This window comes from Pseudorca crassidens, chromosome 4, assembly GCF_039906515.1.
Source record: "Pseudorca crassidens isolate mPseCra1 chromosome 4, mPseCra1.hap1, whole genome shotgun sequence".
NCBI classification, from domain to species: Eukaryota; Metazoa; Chordata; class Mammalia; order Artiodactyla; family Delphinidae; genus Pseudorca; species Pseudorca crassidens.
In genome coordinates, this window is record NC_090299.1 from 12,416,017 (window position 1) to 12,437,579 (window position 21,563).

A 21,563-nucleotide genomic window follows, 5' to 3' on the forward strand; every position below is an offset into this window, starting at 1 on the left:
GGGAAATGTAGGTAAGAAGAGAAAGGTAAATTCAAATTTACATAATCCAAGGATGAGATGAGAATAGTCTTCCTCATGCAGCTAATGATCAACATCACCAACCACCATATGAGTTCAGTAAATATTGGGTAGGATGAAAACCCAGGAAGTTGAACTGGACTAAGGCAGAGAGCTCTGCAGCCAGTTTGTATATGGTTGAAGAGTGAGAGGAAAATGAAGTAGTAGAGGCAATGAACGTGGACCACTCTCCCAAAGTATGACACTAGATTGTAGAAAAATAAAGAATAACAATTTGAATCTTTTTTAAGATAGAGAAAACTTGAACATGTTTGTAAGTCAAGGAGAAATGGCCAGAGAAGTGGGAGGTTTAAAGATGTAAGTCAGATGTGACTAAGGGGTCAGACAAAGTGGTTATCAATACAGTGGCTGTGAAGTGATTGAGACCACGTTCTGAAACCAGTGACGGTCTTTATCAACTAAACATCGTGGAGGGAAAGTGGATATGTACACAGCACATATAATGGACTAGAGCTCTATGAAGATCATGTTAGAAAAGAACATTCCACAGGGCAGTGTAGGTAAGATCCCACTAACAAACCCTCCTTGGCGATTTCACCACTTAGGTGTGGACTGTTTCGCTTGCATTGCAACTACCTATATGTTCAGCCTGAACAGCCATATTGCCCATATCCTCTTTAATTTAAGAGGAAAAAGAAAGATAGTGTAGGAGAGCAAAATTTACCACCCCAAAATATGTCTCACTCGGCATAAGGATGATTTTGGACTGAATATTTTTAAGAAAGAGAAAACTCAGGAAGTTTTCTTTATCATCCCCTTAAGTGCCTAAAAGATTTAGAGGGCTTGTAGCAAGAACAGAGCTATTATCAGAGATAATAGCAAAGCATATGAGCTGGGTGTAGTAAACGGGGGTGAACTTAGCAAGGCCTGTGTGTCCACCTTTCTCTTGGTGTCCCTTTGTCTCTGCATGGCATGACAATCACTTATGTACCAGTTGCTCTTCCCACCTTCCTGTGAACTGTCTTCCTTTCCTTTGAAGTCCCAGACTCCTACCCTCTTCTCCTAAGCTCAGGATGGCATATAAGAACTTCAACAGCCTAACTGTCAGAGGCTCTCATATTTTGCGGCCCCAATACATACTTAATTTAACTTATTTTTCTCCTTTTCATTCAGGGGGTATCTCAGTCAAGATCCTAGAAGGGTAGAGGGAAAATTATTTTTCCCTCCCCAACATTAGCTAATAAGAAGTTACAAAAATAGACCATGGAGCATATTGATCACCCAGTTTTGCTCTTATAACAATAGGATAACATTGTGCCAAAGACAGAATCAGGGTCATGCTAATAGCACCTTCTTTTCTCCCAGATGTGTCCCAATTTGGATGATAAACATTATGATCTATATTTGTCCTATATAAAAATACATAATATTACATAACATTTTAACAGTAACTTGTGGCAGAGCTAAAATATAAGATCACACTGCAACAACGCTCAGTGATTCATAAGTAATAAGAAAATGGGCAGCAGAATTTACCCAAGTTTGTGACTTGTCAAGTTAAGAGTTAAGGAACGAAATAATATCAGTATGTGTCAAGCAGTATGGTCCAGGCACTGTTCCACCCTAACAAGGGTAATCTCATTTACTCCTCACAGCAAGCCTAGGAGAGAGGTACTTTATAACTCCCACCTAGCAGAGGAACTGGGAGACTGAAAAATTAACTACCTTGGCTAAAGGAACAGAGCAGCAAATGGTGGAACTTACAATCAAAAGCAGACAATTCGGTGGAATTTTAAGGTATTTGTGAGTTTGGAAGTGAAAAGACTGGGATGTAGTTTAGAGGACAAATGAGCAATGGGAGACTCTACACTAGGATGATCAGTAACAGACAAGAGTTGAACCTAAGGGCAAAACATGTGTTCAGTTGAAGTAAGGGGCTGATTGAGTGCAGGGGCAGATAAAAGGCTGTGGTCAGAGACGGGGATTTCAAAGTTTGAGGCTATGTACATAAAGCCATATTAAATATTAATAGACCTGGGAAGTAACCATTCTTGTGAGTGGCTGAAAAACATTAGTAAAACAGAGGAAACTTTTAGAAGTTAAGGAAGTCAAGAATTATGAACCAGTAAATTAATTTGAAAAATACTGAAATGTAAATTATATCGAAGTAATAAAATCTCAAAGCATAATAAGATGTCCTCAGAGTGAAAAAGGACAAATGATACTTTTATGAAATAAATTTAGGCAAAGCTTTATTTCCGCCTTTGTTTTTAAAACACACACACACACACACTCAGTTACACCGAAATCCTTTTAATTTGAACACCAGGTATTAAAGAGGAAAATTCAGAAACGTAAAATCGGGTGTTTAACAAATACACCTTTTGTTGATAATACTGTATAACTGTTAATGTACTCACAATAATTGTCTAATTACCAATCAGAATGTCAAAATAGCTGAATTTATTATCAATATAAAAATAGACCTATACTTCCATTAGCTCAAGACAAATTTTCCATAATAGCCAAAGTACTCCAGAATCCATACGAGACACAAAACAAAGAGTAAATCTACACTGACCTAATTATGTAATGAGAGAGAATTTGCCTTGCTTTTATTCAAAAGCCGTTTATTTCTTTCAGATGTCCCTCGATAGAAACAGATTTCATAACTTAAATAGGAAACTCATTTAATCAACTGGTATTGTTTGTCCCTTTGTTTGTCCCAATAATTGCTACATTTTTAACACCAAAGGAAAAATACTGAGCCTGTCCTTAAAAGACTCTTTTTTCTCTCATATTTAAGCAGGCAGGATTATATTTATAAAGTTGAAACAGTTTTATTGGAGTTAGGAGAGAAACAGTGATAAACTTGTGCCACAAACTGTGTAACAGAAAGCCTCATGAGAAAGCAGCATTTTAGCACTTAGAGGGTATAGAAAAGTAAATCTTACAATATTCATTTCACCTCCTTTCAACACAAATAGGCAACATCATTATTTGCCAATAGAAAATGGCTATAGAAGAAAAAAATACCATTGGCTATGAACCTACTTTGCGAACCCTTCCCAGTAGCTTCATCAATATACAATGCATTAAAAAATGATTTGTACTGTTTAGCCTATTAAAATAAATTCCTTTTGTATTTAAAAAATTAAGGGCTATTTGGTTATATTTCAGAAATCAAAGAGCCTAATTCTTACAATTTAGATTTATTGACCAAAAAATTGAAGTCAGTTACAAAGATTCTGAAAATAAACAGAAAATACTGAAAACTGAAAGTTAAGATTCAGTAATTATCTTTTAGTAGCCTTACACATCCCTAATCCTTCTGTCCTTAAATGTCTCTACTGCTAGTAGGAAAATTTCCTTATTTGCATTGACTTTTTTTTTCTAGACAGCAAAACTGCACAGAAACTGTCAGTTTGCTGCAGTTCGGGGGACACCCTCAATAGCATAGACATTTTTTTTAACCCTGCTTGAAGTTTCAAGATTGCTTTTTGGACAAGTCCAAAATACCTTTCACATTTCTTATCGAAAGCTATATACAAAATGGTAGTGCATTTTCCCAACACTCTTCAGAGGTCGCTAAATGCATTTTTATTTTCACTTGTAAACTGTGCCTACATTATGACAGGCAATCCAATGATAAGAGAGAAATTCACCCCAAAGGAGGTTTTCTCTAAACCATGCTGAACAATTTCTTTGGAAAATTTTCCTATCCAACTGCAGTTCTGGAAATATTTAATTTATTGCTAGCAATATGAATCTCTCTTAATCTATAGGTGATTAATCTTAAGCGTATATAGAAGAGAGAGAGAAAAACTTGGCAGCAGATTCTCACAGAATCTTCTACTTTATTCATTTCATGGTCTCATTCTTTCACTCCATAGCACTAGTCAATGTCCAAGTCCAATTACAACTCAGAGAAACCTTCAAACAATATAGTCTAAATTAGTCCCTTTAATATTTAATATCCTGTTCATTATTCTCCAGTCTGCTTGCATTTATTTCCCTTTCTATCAACATGAGCATAAGTTTCCTAATATCTCCATTAATACAGAAATAGAAAAATGCTGATGTACATTTCCCTGAGACCTTACAAATATTTCAGGATTATGTACCATATACTCATGATCAACACATCACACACTTCAAGTTACTAAAGAGTTTTATCTACCACCTGAAGGAACAGATGCCTTCATATTTATATGAACCTGTCCCTTATTCACAGTGGATATAATCAGACCCAGGGAAGATTATATCCATTCTCTGAAAGAACAATAGCACAGTTCAGCTGGTGAGCTCTGGAGTCAGATTGCCCAGGTTAGTCTGGAATATGATAATATCTATGTGTCCTTAGGTAGGTTATCTAACTCTTATTTTTTTTTCTGTTTCTTCATCCAGATATTGAAGATAGTAATAGAATCTACCCTATAAGGTTAATGCAAGGACTAAATGGAATATTATACATGGCTTTCTTATTAGAATCCAGAGTTTCTAGCACAAAATCAGAGCTCAGACTTAAGAAGCATTACATGATTTTTGTTGATGTTGTTGTTTTGTTTTGTTTTTATTATTATTTTTTGCCACCTCTGGGATAAGAATATTTCATCATAAAACCGTTTAACAAAGGTAATTCATTGTGAAAATATAAAACTTGTTCACGTTTGAGGAAGGGTCATATTCAAAAGCATTCTGCATATCTGAGTTCACTCTGGTTCTCTTTAAATAGGAGACCTACAAAAGTTTACTAGTAAAGCTCTGTTAGTTTAAGTGGGCTTATCACTAGGTAGGACACTTAGCAGGAAGTAGAAGTAGAAACTACTTCTGCAGCTTCTCTCTGCCATTTAAAATCTCAATACAAACCAAGTCCCTAAATGTTACAGAGATAATGTTGTGTTGGGTCCACAGAGTTACCTTTGTACTTTGTCTCATTATTCTCAACCATTTCAAAATATTCTCTCTGCTATAACATCAGAGTCTCAATCTAAAGAAGTTTCCTCATTGAATATAAAGTTATAAAAATAATTGTTTCAGCAGAGGACAGAGCTTAAATGAGGCAGAATCAGGTCAGCACAACAGCAAGGTTAATCTTTCAAGAATTTTAGGGATAGTATTTTCTTTCATTTTGTTTTGATAAATATAAATACATATTTATAAAATATAAGCATCATTGAAAATATTCAACATAATTACATCCAACTTTTGCTTAAAGGCAGTTTTTTTATTATATATTCTTATAACTTTTATGAATAAATTTGTGCAATGTTTGTAAGGAATAGTTACATAAAGCAGTTTTCTCCCCATTACTCTAACCTAGTTCCCAATGCTGTAGAGTGACATGCAATTTGTTTCTAGCAAATAATACAAATAGTGTTCTCTAGTCTGTTGAAGTATCTCATTATAAAAGACAGAATTCTAAGATGGTCTACATGATCTCCGTTCTTTAGTGTTGCACCCTGAATATGTCCCTCTTCTTGACAGTGGGTGGGACCAGTAACTTGCTTCTAACAGAATATGGTAAAAGTCTCATGATTAGGTGGTGATATATATTTTTTCAGTTTTACGGAGGTATAATTAGCAAATAAAATTTTTAAATATTTAAAGTATACATCATGATGATTTGATATATGTATACATCGTAAACTTATTCCCTCATCTAGTTAATTATCACATCCATCACCTCACATATTTACTCTTTTGTGTGTGCATGAGAACATTTAAGTACTATTCTCTTAGCAAATTTCGATTACACAATACAGTGCTACCAGTTAGAGTCACCATGTTATACATTAGATCCTCAGACTTTATTCAGCTGATAGCTAAAAGTTTGTACCCTTTTACCAATCTCTCCCTATTCCTAACACTCCCAGCCCCTGGTGATCACCTTTCTGCTATTTCTATGAATTTGACATTTTTTCATTTTAGATTCCACATTTAGTGACACCACGCAGTATTTGTCTTTCTCTCTCCGGCTTATTTCACTTATTGTAATGCCCTTAAGGTTATGACATGTTTACGAGACTCTGTCCTGCCAGTAGACACAAGTGAGACTCTCCTGCTGATCTTGAAGAAGTAAGCTGCTGAAACGCTCGAAGATGGCAGCATGGGAAGATGCGCAGTTTGCATCTCCTCACAACTAGGGCACCTGCCAGACACTGGTGGGGGACCAAGACACCCAAGGAGGTAGGAGGAACCTGCAAGCAAACCAGTAGGACGTGGGGGGACTTAGGGGGGAGGAGAAGTAGCGGCCAGACAGGACCTGAGGGGTGGCTGGGAGGGGGGAGGGGTTTCCACGCCTGAAGGGACCCTCAGGGGCTCTAATCGGGGGAAGTGTGCCAAGCGTTTCCCTTGCCCAATTGGCCTGGGAAGCTTGCCTGGCTCTGCCGGGTGCTATGCCCTCAGAGGTCCCCTCCGGGCCACGTTGTTCCTGGGGGCATAGGAGGGAGGCCGAGGGAGAACAGGAGAGGCAGGGAAGAGGGGCCCTCCAGGACCCTGGAGGAGCAGGAGAGGCCTGGAGGGAATCTGCTCTGCACAGTTGAGCCTGGAAAGCCTGCTGGGCTCCCAGGCCTGGTCCCTTGCCCTCTGAGACCAGAAGCACACCTGGGCCCCTTCTGCCCTTCTGGAGTCTAAGTCCCACCTCACACCACACCCAGGGCCTTTTCCAGCCCTGTGGGTCCTAAGAATAGGCCCCACCCACTGCTTAAACCCGCCCCTGCCTAAGCCCCGCCCCCACAGCCAAGGTCTTTTCCACCTTTTTTTTTCTTCTTCTTCTCCTCTTTTTTACTATTGTGGGTCTGTTTTACCTTCTGGTTGTTGTTGTTTCAACTATATATTTTTTATTTTTATATTCTTTCTAACATATCTGTTAGTTTCCTAATTTTATTTTGTACTGTTACTGTTTTCCATTTTCTCTCTTTTCTTTTCTTTTGCCACCCCGCGCAGCTTGAGGGATCTTGGTTCACGAGCCAGGGGTTGGGCCGAAGCCCCTGTGGTGGGAGCTCCGAGTCCGAACCGCTGGACTAACAGAGAATCTCAGACCCCAGGGAATATTCATCAGAGTGAGGTCTCCCGAAGGTTCTCATCTCGGCCCCAAGACCCAGCTCCACCCAACAGCCTACAAACTCCAGTGCTAGAAGCCTCAGGCAAAACAACCAGTAAGACAGGAAGACAATCCCACCCACCACACAAAAAAAAAAAAAAAAAAAGAGACAGCAAAAAATATGTCACAGATGAAGGAGAAAGGTAAAAACCTACAAGAAGAAATAAATGAAGAGGAAATAGGAAATCTACCTGAAAAAGAATTCAGAGTAATGATAGTAAAGATGATCCAGAATCTCGGAAATATAATGGAGGCACGGATAGAGAAAATACAAGAAATGTTTAACAACGATCTAGAAGAACTAAGGAACAAACAGAGATGAACAACACAATAACTGAAATGAAAAATACACTAGAAGGAATCAATAGCAGAATAACTGAGGCAGAAGAACAAATAAGTGGGCTGGAAGAAAAAATGGTGGAAATAACGGCCAAGGGGCTGAATGAAGAAAAAAGAATGAAAAGATCTGAAGACACTCTTGGAGGCTTCTGGGACAACACTAAACGCACCAACATTCGAATTATAGGGGTCCCAGAAGAAGAAGAGAAAACGAAAGGGTCTGAGAAAATATTTGAAGAGATTATAGTGCAAAACTTCCCTAACATGGGAAAGGAAATAGTCACCCAAATCTAGGAAGCACAGAGAGTCCCATACAGGATAAACCCTAGGAGAAACATACGAAGACACATATTAATCAAACTAACACAAATTAAATTCAAAGAAAAAAATATTAAAAGCAGCAAGGGAAAAGCAAAAAAAAATAACATACAAAGGAATCCTCATAAGATTAACAGCTGATCTTTCAGCAGAAACTCTGCAAGCCAGAAGCGAGTGCCAGGATATACTCAAAATGATAAAACAGAAAACATACAACCAAGATTATTCTACCCAGCAAGGATCTCATTTAGATTTGATGGAGAAATCAAAAGCTTTTCAGACAAGCAAAAGCTAAGAGAATTCAGCACCACCAAACCAGCTTTACAACAAATGCTAAAGAAACTTCTCTAAGCAGGAAACAAAAGAGAAGAAAAAGACTCACAAAAACAAACCTAAATCAATTAAGAAAATGGTAATAGGTACATACATATCAATAATTACCTTGAATGTAAATGGATTAAATGCCCCAACCAAAAGACAGACTGGCTGAATGGATACAAAAAAAAAGACCCATATATATATGCTGTCTACGAGAGATCCACTTCAGACCTAGGGACACATACAGACTAAAAGTGAAGGGATGGAAAAAGATATTCCATGCAAATGGAAATCAAGAGTAAGCTGGAGTAGCAATACTCATATCAGATAAAATAGACTGTTACAAGAGATAAAGAAGGACACTACATAATGATCAAGGGATCAATCCAAGAAGAAGATATAACAATTATAAATGTTTATGCACCCAGCATAGGAGCACCTCAATACATAAGGCAAATACTAACAACCATGAAAGGGGAAATCAACAGTAACACAATAATAGTAGGGGACTTTAACACCCCACTTACACCAATGGACAGATCATCCAAACAGAAAATTAATAAGGAAACACAAGCTTTAAATGACACAATAGACCAGATAGATTTAACTGATATTTATAGAACATTCCACCCAAAAGTGGCAGAATACACGTTCTTCTCAAGTGCACATGGAACATTCTCCAGGACAGATCACATCTTGGGTCACAAATCAAGCCTTGGAAAATTTAAGAAAATTGAAATCATATCAAGCATCTTTTCTGACCACAATGCTATGAGATTGGAAATCAATTACAGGAAAAAAACTGCAAAAAACACAAATACATGGAAGCTAAACACTGTGCTACTAAATAACCAAGAGATCACTGAAGAAATCAAAGAAGAAATTAAAAACTACGTAGAAACAAATGACAACAAAAACACGATGACTCAAAACCTATGGGACACAGCAAAAGTAGTTCTAAGATGGAAGTTTATAGTAATTCAATCTCACCTCAAGAAACAAGAAAAATCTCAAATAAACAATCTAACCCTACACCTAAAGAAACTAGAGATAGAAGAACAAAGAAAACCCAAAGGCAGTAGAAGGAAAGAAATCATAAAGATCAAAGCAGAAAAAAATGAAATAGAAACGAAGGAAACAATAGCAAAGATCAATAAAACTAAAAGATGGTTCTTTGAGAAGATAAACAAAATTGATAAAACCTTAGCCAGATCATCAAGAAAGAAAGGGAGAGGACACCAATCAATAAAATTAGAAATGAAAAAGGAGAAATCACAACATACACAGCAGAAATACAAAGGATTATAAAAGACTACTACAAACAACTACATGCCAATAAAATGGACAACCATGAAGAAATGGACAAATTCTTGGAAAGCTACAATTTTCCAAGACTGAACCAGGAAGAATTAGAAAATATAAACAGATCTATCACAAGAAATGAAATTGAAACTGTAATTAAAAATCTTCCAACAAACAAAAGTCCAGGACCAGACGGCTTCACAGGCAAATTCTATCAAACATTTAGGGAGGAGCTAACACCAATCCTTCTCAAACTCTTCCAAAAAATTGCAGAGGTAGGAACACTCCCAAATTCATACTACGAAGCCACCATCACCCTGATACCAAAACCAGAAAATGATATCACAAAAAAAGAAAATTATAGACCAATACCACTGATGAATATAGATGGGAAAATCCTGAACAAAATACTAGCAAACAGAATCCAACAACATATTAAAAGGATCCTACACTATGATCAAGTGGAATTTATCCCAGGAATGCAAGGATTCTTCAATATACACGAATCAATCAACGTGAAACACCATATTAACAATTTAAGGAATAAAAACCATATGATCATCTCAATAGATGCAGAAAAAGCTTCTGACAAAATTCAACACCGATTTATGATAAAAACTCTCCAGAAAATGGGCACAGAGGGAACCTACCTCAACATAATAAAGGCCATATATGACAAACCCACAGAAAACATCATACTCAATAGTGAAAAACTGAAAGCATTTCCACTAAGATGAGGAACAAAACAAGGATGTCTGTCCACTCTCACCACTCTTACTCAAGATAGTTTTGGAAGTCCTAGCCATGGCAATCAGAGAAGAAAAAGAAATAAAAGGAAGAAAAATTGGAAAAGAAGAAGTAAAACAGTAACTGCTTGCAGATGACATGATACTATACATAGAAAATCCTAAAGATGCCACCAGAAAACTACTAGAACTAATCAATGAATCTGGTAAGGTTGCAGGATACAAAATTAATGCACAGAAACCTCTGGCATTCCTATACTAACAATGAAAAATCAGAAAGAGAAGTTAAGGAAATAATCCCACTTACCATCACAACAAAAAGAATAAAATACCTAGGAATAAACCTACCTAAGGAGGTGAAAGACTTGTATAAAACACTGATGAAAGAAATTAAAGATGATACAAACAGATGGAGAGACAGACCATGTTCTTGGATTGGAAGAATCAATATTGTGAAAATGACTATACTACCCAAAGCTAACTGCAGATTCAATGCAATCCCTCTCAAAGTACCAATGGCATTTTTCACAGAACTAGAACAAAAAATTTCACAATTTGTATGGAAACACAAAAGAGCTCGAATAGCCAAATCAATCTTGAGAAAGAAAAGTGGAGCTGGAGGAATCAGGCTCCCCTACTTCAAACTATACCACAAAGTTACAGTAACCAAGAGAGTATGGTACTGGCACAAAAACAGAAATGTAGATCAATGGAGCAGGATAGAAAGCCCAGAGATAAACCCACGCACCTATGGTCCCCTAATTTATGACAAAGGAGGCAAGAATATACAGTGGAGAAAAGACAGCCTCTTCAATAAGTGGTGCTGAGAAAACTGGACAGCTATATGTAAAAGAATGAAATTAGAACACTCCCTAACACCACAAACAAAAATAAACTCCAAGTGGATTAAAGACCTGAATGTAAGACGGGACACTATAAAACTCTTAGAGGAAAACATAGGAAAAACACTCTGACATAAACCACAGCAAGATCTTTCTTTACCCACCTCCTAGAGTAATGAAAATAAAAACAAAAATAAACAAATGGGACCTAATGAAACTTAAAAGCTTTTTTTGCACAGCAAAGGAAACCATAAACAAGAAGAAAAGACAACCCTCTGAATGGGAGAAAATATTTGCAGATGAAACAACGGACAAAGAATTAATCTCTAAAATATTCAGAGAGCTCATGGAACTCAATATCAAAAAAAAACCCAATTAAAAAATGGGCAGAAGATCTAAACAGACATTTCACCAAAGAACAAATACAGATGGCCAAGAGGCACGTGAAAAGATGCTCAACATCACTAATTATTAGAGAAATGCAAATCAAAACTACAGTGAGGTATCATCTCACATGGGTCAGAATGGCCATCATCAAAAGGTCTACAAACAATAAATGCTGGAGAGAGTGTGGAGAAAAGGGAACCCTCTTGCACTGTTAGTGGGAATGTAAATTGTTACAACCACTATGGAGAACAGTATGGAGGTTTCTTAAAAAACTAAAAATAAAACTACCATATGACTCAGCAATCCCACTACTGGGCATATACCCTGAGAAAACCATATTTCAAAAAGAGTCATGTACCACAATGTTCATTGCAGCACTATTTACAACAGCCAAGACATGGAACCAAACTAAAGGTCCATGAACAGATGAATGGATAAAGAAGATGTGGCACATATATACAATGGAATATTACTCAGCCATAAAAAGAAATGAAATTGAGTTATTTTTAGTGAGGTGGATGGACCTAGTGTCTGTCACACAGGGTGAAGTAAGTCAGAAAGAGAAAAACAAATACCATATGCTAACGCATATATATGGAATCTAAAAAAAAAAAAAAAATGGTACGATGAACCTAGTGGTAGGGCAGAAATAAAGACACAGACATAGAGAATGGACTTGAGGCCACAGGACAGGGGAGGGGGAAGCTGGGGCAAAGTGAGAGAAGCAACAACATATATACACTAGCAAATGTAAAATATCTAGTGGGAAGCAACCGCATAGCACAGGGAAATCAGCTCAGTGCTTTGCAACGACCTAGAGGGGTGGGATAGGGAGGGTGGGAGGGAGGCTCTAGAGGAAGAGGCTATGGGGATATATGTATGCATATGGCTGATTCACTTTGTTGTACAACAGAAACTAACACAGCATTGTGAAGCAATTATACTCCAATAAAGGTATATTAAAAAAAAAAAAAAGTAAGCTGCTATCATGTGAACTGCCCATGAAGAGGCCAATCTGCAAGGGACTGCACGTGACCCGTAAAATTTGAGGGCAGCCCCCAGTGACACCCAGCAAGAAGCCACAGCCCTCAGTTACAGAGCCACAAGAAAATGAATTCTACCAACATCCCGAATGAGCTTGGAAAATAATTCTCCCCAATGAGACTCCACATGAGAATGCAGCCGTGGCCAACACCTTCCTGTAGCCCTGTGAGACACTGAACAGAGGCCCAGGAATGCCATGACTAGAATCTTGGCCACAGAAACTATGAGATAATAAATGAGTATTGTTTTAAGCCACTAAATGGTAATGTGTTAACAGCAATAGAAAATGAACACACTCAGTTTTCTAAGTCACCCTTTGAAAAATCAGGAAAAAGCAAGATGAAGCCAAAACCAGTTTTTTTTCAGTTACCCCAAACCTCCACGTTTGCTTTCTTCTCATATCTGGTTAGATTTACATCAAATCTGGTAGTTTATGATACATTTTCTTTATCTCCAGCTACCCTTTGGTGGGAGTATGGGCAGTGTTTTAAAGAAAGAGAAACAGCACATGTCATTCCATGTCCCAAGTTTCTGCCATCAGTAATTTCACCTTTTCAGCTGTAGTTAGTTCTATGTATAGCAATTGGGAGTAATTTAAATAACTCAAATGGCTTAAATAGAAAGAGACTGATTACATCAAATGAGAAGAAGCTTGTCAGTAGGACAGGCTCTCAGCTCTGCAAACTCCAGCTCAGCTTCTTTGTGATTCTTTTAACAATTTCTTGTTTTTCTAAGTTGGTTTTATCCTGCAGCAGATCCAGCAATCACATCTAGACATAACAGTCTGGCATTTGAAGAAGGGTTGCTCTTTCTATTCTTTCATTCATTCATTCATTCATTCTCTCTCTCTCTTTCTTTCTCTCCAAATAAACCTTCCCTAGAAAGTCTCCAGCAGACTTTTCATGCCTTATTGGCCACAGTTAGGTGTTAACCTGCCTCTTCTAAAACAATCATTGACAAAGTTTAGCCAATCTAACTTTATCTTAAGTTTAGGTCAATCTTACCCTTCCCTGAAGGTTTCATAACACGATCAAAATAGGGTTTTGTTAGTGGGAATACACAAAACTGAGAAGAGAGTTTTGGAAGATGTACTTGAAGAAGTCATACTGTGATGGACATTGAAGGACAAGTAAGTAATACCCAGGCAAAAATGGAGGAGAGAAACTGAATGTAGAGGGTTAGGCTTGGGACTGAATTAGGACAGCTGTAGTGTAGATGAAGCAGGGGCAGTGAGGTGGGGGAAATAATTTGTGAAATATTTAGGCAGTAAAATTAGGAGGATTTTAAAATCTATTATAAAATATTCCTCTTCCCCAAAACACTACACAGACAGCCCTACTTTCCTTACCTGGTTCACTTATAAAATTGGACTACTTTCAAAGTTAATCTGTGAAATATATAGTATTCATGTTATAGGTCACAAACGAGTCCATTTCTTCTATCTAATCTGAATATTTCAGACTTGAGAGAAACTATAAAGTGACCAGTACGCTAATTGCAAATACCAGAGATAACTGATTCAAAATATGAGAGCCACTTACACATGATCAGCCTTCATTTCATGATAGAAAACCAAAAAAGCAGCAACTGTTAATGCAAATCATCCTCTTATAAAAGCCCTCTTACATAATTTTAAGCTGCCCATTCCTTTAGAAAAACCTTCAGCCAGCATTGTGAGATTAATTTCTTTTAAATATCTAGCGTAAGTCTTTAAACTACTGTACTCCTGAATAATTTTGTGAAGTTCAAAATAATTATAAATGACTACCCATAATTAAACTAAAATTGTTAAATTAGAAAAGATAATTAAAGCTGGAGTAAAATGATCTGTGTTAAAATCATAAAATCGTCATTGCTCTAATTATTAGCACGATCCATTTTTAATCTATGACATTTATAAAGCAAGAGATTTTACTTATCCAGTCTTATTAGCATAATAATCATTGCACTTTACAGGGCTTCAACAATAAATCACTTTCCTTATATTTAAGTTTTGCCCAGACAAACAGAATTAAATATGTATTGAACTTAAAGGTTAAAGTCCCTTCATTAATTCTGTTATTGTTTTTCATAAGCCAAATTCTCTATTAAGGTACCTCTTGACTTCATAGCATTGATTCTAATCATTTTCTAGTAATGAACCCCGAATTGACATGAGATAATGCCTTTGGGCATTTTCACTTGTAAGAAACCTCAACCCTTAACCCCTTTCTCTTCATTTGCATAATCACTTGCATAGATCTTCCTACATTTGGGATGTCTCTGTGTTTCTCTGCATTGATTTTCGATTTTGCTGTCTTGGAACTATCTCTTTCTTGATTTTTTTCTCTACATTTTTCTTCATTGTCTCCCCAGCCCCACACTTGCTGCCCCTGAGGCTTCTTCAGAGGGGCTGACCTCGCCTCCATTTGTTTGGTCATTAGTTACAAGAGACTGTTAGTGAATTTGATGGACTTTGATTTTGAAGGATTTTGATGCACAGCTCTCTTTTTTTAGGCCATTGTATCCATGATGAACACTTCAGAAGTATCTTCAAACAGAAGGTTCCCTGGTCCACACAATCCTACTAAGAGCTCTAGACTGTAACCTTGGGAATGGAGTATGAACTCCCTTTTATTCTACCATTCTTCACATTATATTTTCAATTATTGCACACAATCTGATTAAAAGAGCTATTATAATGCAATGTAAGCCTTCTCAAATTGTATGGGGATAGGTACCACACAGTCATCTTTCTCACTTATAAGGAGCTCTTGGCTTCTTAGTGTCTCCTTACTTCACTCACAGGCCAACTGGGCATTCATTCTTGCTGTAACTATTTGAAAAAAGCTGTATCTTTCTCAGGTTCTAACAATGTTCCCCAACAATTAATTTTCATCAGACAGAATTTTTAATACTACTCTCTTCTAAATTCTTCCCATTGCTCCTTTCATCAAGGATGGAGTTTGAGCAGCATGGAATCCTTCTTAGTATTTTCTTGAGAATTTCCTTTTCTCCAGACCTAGAGTTTATGTCCCCAGTCCTGGGAGTCTTGTGATCCTAGCTAGTTTCATTACCCATTGATCTTTCTGCTGTTGGTCAAGTGGTAATCTATCACATCAACTTCTCAAAACCTACATTTGTTCAATCATACTTTCAAAAGAGGTATCTACACTGAGCTGAGGCTCTGTATATTTTAATACCTGTTTAGAGAACGATGTAACTGTTCGTATTACCCCTATTAATATAAATTATGCTCAAAGTTCTTCATCGGCTTCCCATTGCATTTAGAATAAAATGGCAACTCCACATCATGGCGTCCAGGCCCTGCAAGATTTGGCCTCTGCTTCCAACTCCAGCGTAATCTCTTAACATTGATTCTATTCCCTGCACCACAACTTGCAGAGGTCCCACATGTCACTTAGTGTTCCTCTGCCTCTTCTGGAACATTTTCCTCAGAATTTTGCCTGTCTCATTTCAACTTACCTTTTTCAGCTTACATGTCACCTTCCTGGAGAACTTTTCCCAAACGCCCTATCTAAAATATAGCCACGGGCACTGCTTAATGCGTCACGTTTTTATTTGCTTTACATAATTTATAATTACTTTTTGTATTTGTTTGCTTATTTACTGAAATTTTCCACCAAAAGAACGTAAGTTCCATGAAAACAGGGACCATTTCTTCCCTGTTCACTCTTGAATCCTTGGCATTTTGTGCAGTATATGGTCCATAGTGGAAATTAAATATTTGCTAAATAAATGAACAAACAGATGCATTTGTAGAAACCATGTTGACAGAAGAAATTAATTTATATTTGCAGGCTGATGGATGTGAAATCCCACTCCCCCAAAATAAGTAATGTAGAACTCTTGAAGCAATGAGAATTCTCCAAAATCTGCTTGGAATTAGTAGACATTTCATACGATCAACAACTTCAAATGACTTATTTTTTTACAAGCTACAATTTATACATTTCCAAGATATTCTAAAACAGCTTACTTATTTACTTCTTTCTCATGTCTTTTAAGCCTAAATTAAACGGAAGAATTAGAAATCAAAGTACCTGGTGTTTCCAGGCAATTGCAAAAAGCAATTTCATAGACTGTAAACTCCTTCATGAGACTATGAGCTCCTGGAGGGCATGTCTAACCAAATCCCTGAAACCCCATTAGTGCCTATAAAATGTCTTTTTGTGAATACACAACAATAGTTTGTAGACAGTGATGATTAATAGTTATACAAACTCATTTTGGAATCTAAACTCTTTATAAATGCTAGAATTCATCAAATGCTTTTGGATGCTCGATTTCTTTCAGATTCAAAAAATGGTAATACACATTTCCTCAGCATGTCAGGAATAATGAGAGCTGAGGTACTCTCAAGTAAGTGCTCTGTGAGGTACAGTCAAGCTGTTGGCTCAGAGGAAGCTGTTTAAAGCAACAACGGGTAATGCATTCAATGGCCTGATTCATCCTAAGGGAAGACCCACCTAAGGACTTCACTTAGTGGTTAGAAATGATTCAGAAACCTGAGGAAATCAAGTCTACCAGGAGATAAATGATGATTAGACTCTGGGAGTCTTCATGTGACATCAGAAGTTTTAAATGACAGACGGTAACACTTAAGAAGACCAGGTACTGGGTAACCTTTTGCATATCAATTTTTGAGTAAATATCTTGGAAGCTTAGTTTAGAGTCAATAAACACTCTGGATTTTGATTAAGAAAGATTCAGAAATGTAAAACCCCTTTCTCATGAACTTTGAAAGCATTCCCATTGAAATTTTAAGTTAGTTTTCTATACATATTTTGTCTTACAGACATTTTGGTGAACTTGCAGGGGTGTGCAGACCCTCAAGAGTCTCTTCTTTTAGGTAGTAAGTTCTGGAAAAAGTGTTATGTGTTGAGGGTCTCAAGATGCTTGAAGAGAAGACATTGCTCAGTTGACTGTGATTAAAGCAAGCCAAAGAATGCATATCAAATGCATAGGCAACAAGGCCATGATAAAATCAGAAAATTCTATCCAGAAAGATCTGTCAGGTGTCAAGGCAGAGAAGAGCATTAAAGGCAGTCATGAAGACTGGCAGTCATGGCCTGGAGAGCTATCATCAAGGAGGACTACTCCCCTTGGGCGAGTCTATCACTGCTTTGAGGAGAAAAAGGAGAAACCTTTACCCATCAGCTCCCTTACCCTACTAGTCAAAGACTCATCCCACAAAATGCTAATGCCCCTGAATTTGGAGTTTGCACAAATGTCACTGAGAGGGGCAAGACTGAAACCAGGTTGAGTGTGCAACAAGCTGTCAGAGCTCACACAGAACTAGTCACTACCGTGGTGTCTGAAATAAGAGATACGTGAGGCCAGGGGATCCACAGCAGTACAAAAGAGGTAACCAATACACCTCCTAACGAAACTCTGGATTCTTGTCAACTTAATTTAAAAAGATCCTGCTTCAATATGTACATCTATGTGTGTGTGTGTGTATACAAATAATACTACCTTATTAAGAAGACTAGATATTTTCTGTTCTAATCTTGGCAAAGATATTACGCTAGTCCAACTTTTTCAACCAATAAACAAATGTACTTCTCATAGTTGGACAGAATTTTGAGTGACAGCTAAATACCATCTAATTCTTTACACACACACACACACACACACACACACTCATAGCTGTCAGATTAAATGAAGCATGGCTCACTTCATTTGGAAAAGAATATGTATGGCTGCAGAGTGTTTTGTATGCTTAGTCCCATTCTCCACTTTTACCCCAGAAATGACAGAGTAAACACCTTCAGGATTTACAAAAGGAGCTACTCCACATTTTAATGAAAACTTAAGGTTACAATTACACCCACATTTTTGTTTGTTTGTTTTATTTATTCTCCAATTGATTTGAATCATAATAAAGTGCAAAGATGCTCCTCTGTTTATCATTCCCAGAGCCAAAAATGCACAGACATGGCATTTTATGTTGTCCACAAAATTTGGGAAATGTGCAGATAAGTTTCCAATAGTTAATGCAATTCTAAAACTATAATTTTTTTCTAGATTTGTTAAACATTCTTTTTTTTTAAAGATTTTTTTGATGTGGATGATTTTTAAAATCTTTATTGAATGTTACAATATTGCTTCTGTTTTGTGTGTTTTTTTTTTTTTTTTTTTTCTTGGCTGCGAGGCATGTGGGACTCCGACCAGGGATCGCACCCCCTGCATTGGAAGGTGAAGTCCCAACCACTGGACTGCCAGGGAAGTCCCTAGATTTGTTAAACATTCTTAAAGCATAAATTAAAGAATAAGTTCCGAGTAATAGCAAGAAAAGCATGAAAAATAACAGTTATGGGGCAGGTCAGAAACTAGCCTTACTAGATATCAGAACTTGAACCAAATCTGTGATAAGCACAATAGCCCCCAAAGATGCCACACCCTAATCTCTAGAGCATTGTAGGTGTTCTGTACATCGATTGATATTACATCACATGGTAAAAGGGATTTTGCAGGTGTGATTAAAGTTAAGGACCTTGAGATGGAGACTGTCCTGGATTACCCAGGTGGATCCAATCTAATTACAAAGCCCTTAAAACCATCTTTTAAATAGAGTGGAGAGGCAAGTGGAGAACCTTTCAGGCTGCAGAGAACGAGAGAGATGGTAGCATGAGAATGATCTGACCAGCTATTGCTGGCTTGAAAACAGAGGTAGGAATTCCATGAGCCAAGGAATACAGGCAGATTCTAGAAGCTGGAAAAAGCAAGGAAAAGGATTTTCCCCTAGAGCTTCCTGAAGTGAACACAGCCAAGCAACACTGATTCTACCTCAGTGAGATCCATGTCAGAATTCTGCCCCACAGAACTGTAAGATAACCTCTTTGTATTGTTTAATTCACCAAGTCCTTGGTAATTTGAAATACAAAACTAATGCACCATTATAATCATTTCAATGCGATGTTGGAGGAAGAATAGCAAGCAGGTCACTGGAACATAAGATAATGTAGAAATATATCCCAGTTTACATAACAATTGAGTATTTCTCCAAGGTGGCCATTCTACTCATTGTGAAAAAGAGAATGGTGAATAGGTTAGATAATTGAGCCGGTGTAAGTTCTATCTCTCTGAACGAAAATACAGATGGGTCCTTATCTTAGACCATAAATAAAGAAAAATTCTTGATGGATTTTAGCCTATAAGTAACAAGTGAAAAATAAAAACCTTACAAGAAAAACTGAGAGATTACAAGTATATCATATATTTTAAATATATATATAATAGATTGTTGACATGGTTGTGGGGAGAGATAATATATGGGGAAAGATGTGAGAAAGAAACAGAGAGGAAATAATTGAAAAAGGAAAATAAAAACAGAGACTTACCTAAAAATTATGTCACGTGAGAGCATCGACATGTATAATTATTTGTTTACATACAGATAAATTTTAAAATAACGTAAAAACATCCTTTGCATGTGTGGGTCTCTTACCAGTCATTTGGGCTATTTCGCTTTTTTGCATTGTTTTCATGATAAGTGAAGAATATTTGAGCATCCATGAAATGCTGTGATTTAGTAATATATTCAGATTCCATAGAACACAGAGTATAAGGAAAGATGCTTTTAGATACCACCTTCTTAATGTTCTTAAAATGTCTACAGGTTGTTCAGTATTATTAGATGTTCATTCAGAGCTCTCACTAGCCTGGAGTACCTCTCATCCCTGTTTTATCATCCTTCCTCTGCCCTGTGCTGACAGCTCTTGAGTTGAAATTATCTTCTCCTTGCAGTCAAATTTTAACAATCCAGTTATCTTTTTCTCTCTTTATTATTCATCTGTCTTAAACCAAATGAGAGGATTTTTTTTCCCATGGGGACTTACTCTCCACACTTTTTAAAAATGAAAGTAACTTCCTTTATTACAGAATTGAATTAAAATCAAAGAAGTTCTGAACCCCATTTAAAAGACAGTTTTGTCACTGAAGAATTGAAAGGATTTCTTTATGAAACAGCTTCGCCTTAAGACAGAGGATAAAGGGCCCTGAGGAGAGCATTATAGTGACTCTCAAAGGTACTCTTCTAAATAATGCTAACGTAGCCATAACGCAGAGTGTGATGAAGATTTGGATATACCAGGCACCACTAGTCCCCCAAGATGGCAGTGGCCTTCCTCTCTGATCTGTCCTCTGAAGAAAGTCATTATGAGGAAAGACAATAGACAATGGAGAGCCTGTAAGGAGACTGTTAGAGATAAAAGAAAAAAGGGAGCAAGAGTAGAAAAATGAGATCGTGTGAAAGTGATAATACAACTCTGTATGGAACAGATAAATGTGCAGTATCCATCCTGGTTTAACACCTACTGTTTAATAAATCCAGATGCTGTAATATTGTGAAGTGAAATGAAGTTTGGAAATAAGAGCTCCCCAAGAGCATAGGAGAGGTGGTCCACTCCATTCATGTTTCAGGTGGCCCATGAGAACACTGTACAACTGGGAAGTTGTTTTACTCAGCTTAATGGATGTGGAGAGATCAGACAAGCAGTGTTAGAAATAAATGCAACTCTATCCCCTGCTGTATCCAGTAGCACCCAGAGGCAACTCATTTGGTTATTAATCTCCTCTGACAGATCTCCAGTGGCTATAGGGGGAAAAAGATACCAACGTGTGAAGAAGTGGCAGTATGGCTGACATTCTCCAAGAAACACTCGCTCTCAGAAGATGACTGACATCTTGAATTTCTAAGCAAATGCATTAGCCTCCTCAGCTCTGGGGGTCTGTTTGAAACTCAGAAGAAAATTAAGTGAACATAATACAGCTGCCAAATTTAGAAACTTGCTTACATATTCCGAAGAAAATATCATGAGATATTTAGAGTCTACTTTAAAAACCTATAGATTATATTTCAAATTTAATACCTGGGGCATTAACTCTATTCATTGGACTAGCTTCAGTGAATTTCACTTTTGGAGCATAACACTACATTGAAAATGTGTCCTCTAACCTATGATATTTATGTATCATTTAATATGAAATTTATGAGGCTCCATTTCTGATTTCCAAATGGATGCAAATTAGAACACAGAGTATTTACATTCCTTCATTTCTAACCCATACACACAAAGTTTGACTTTAAAATGCCACTGTGCTTGTCTGTTTCATAGAAGCTATAGGTATTTATACGGC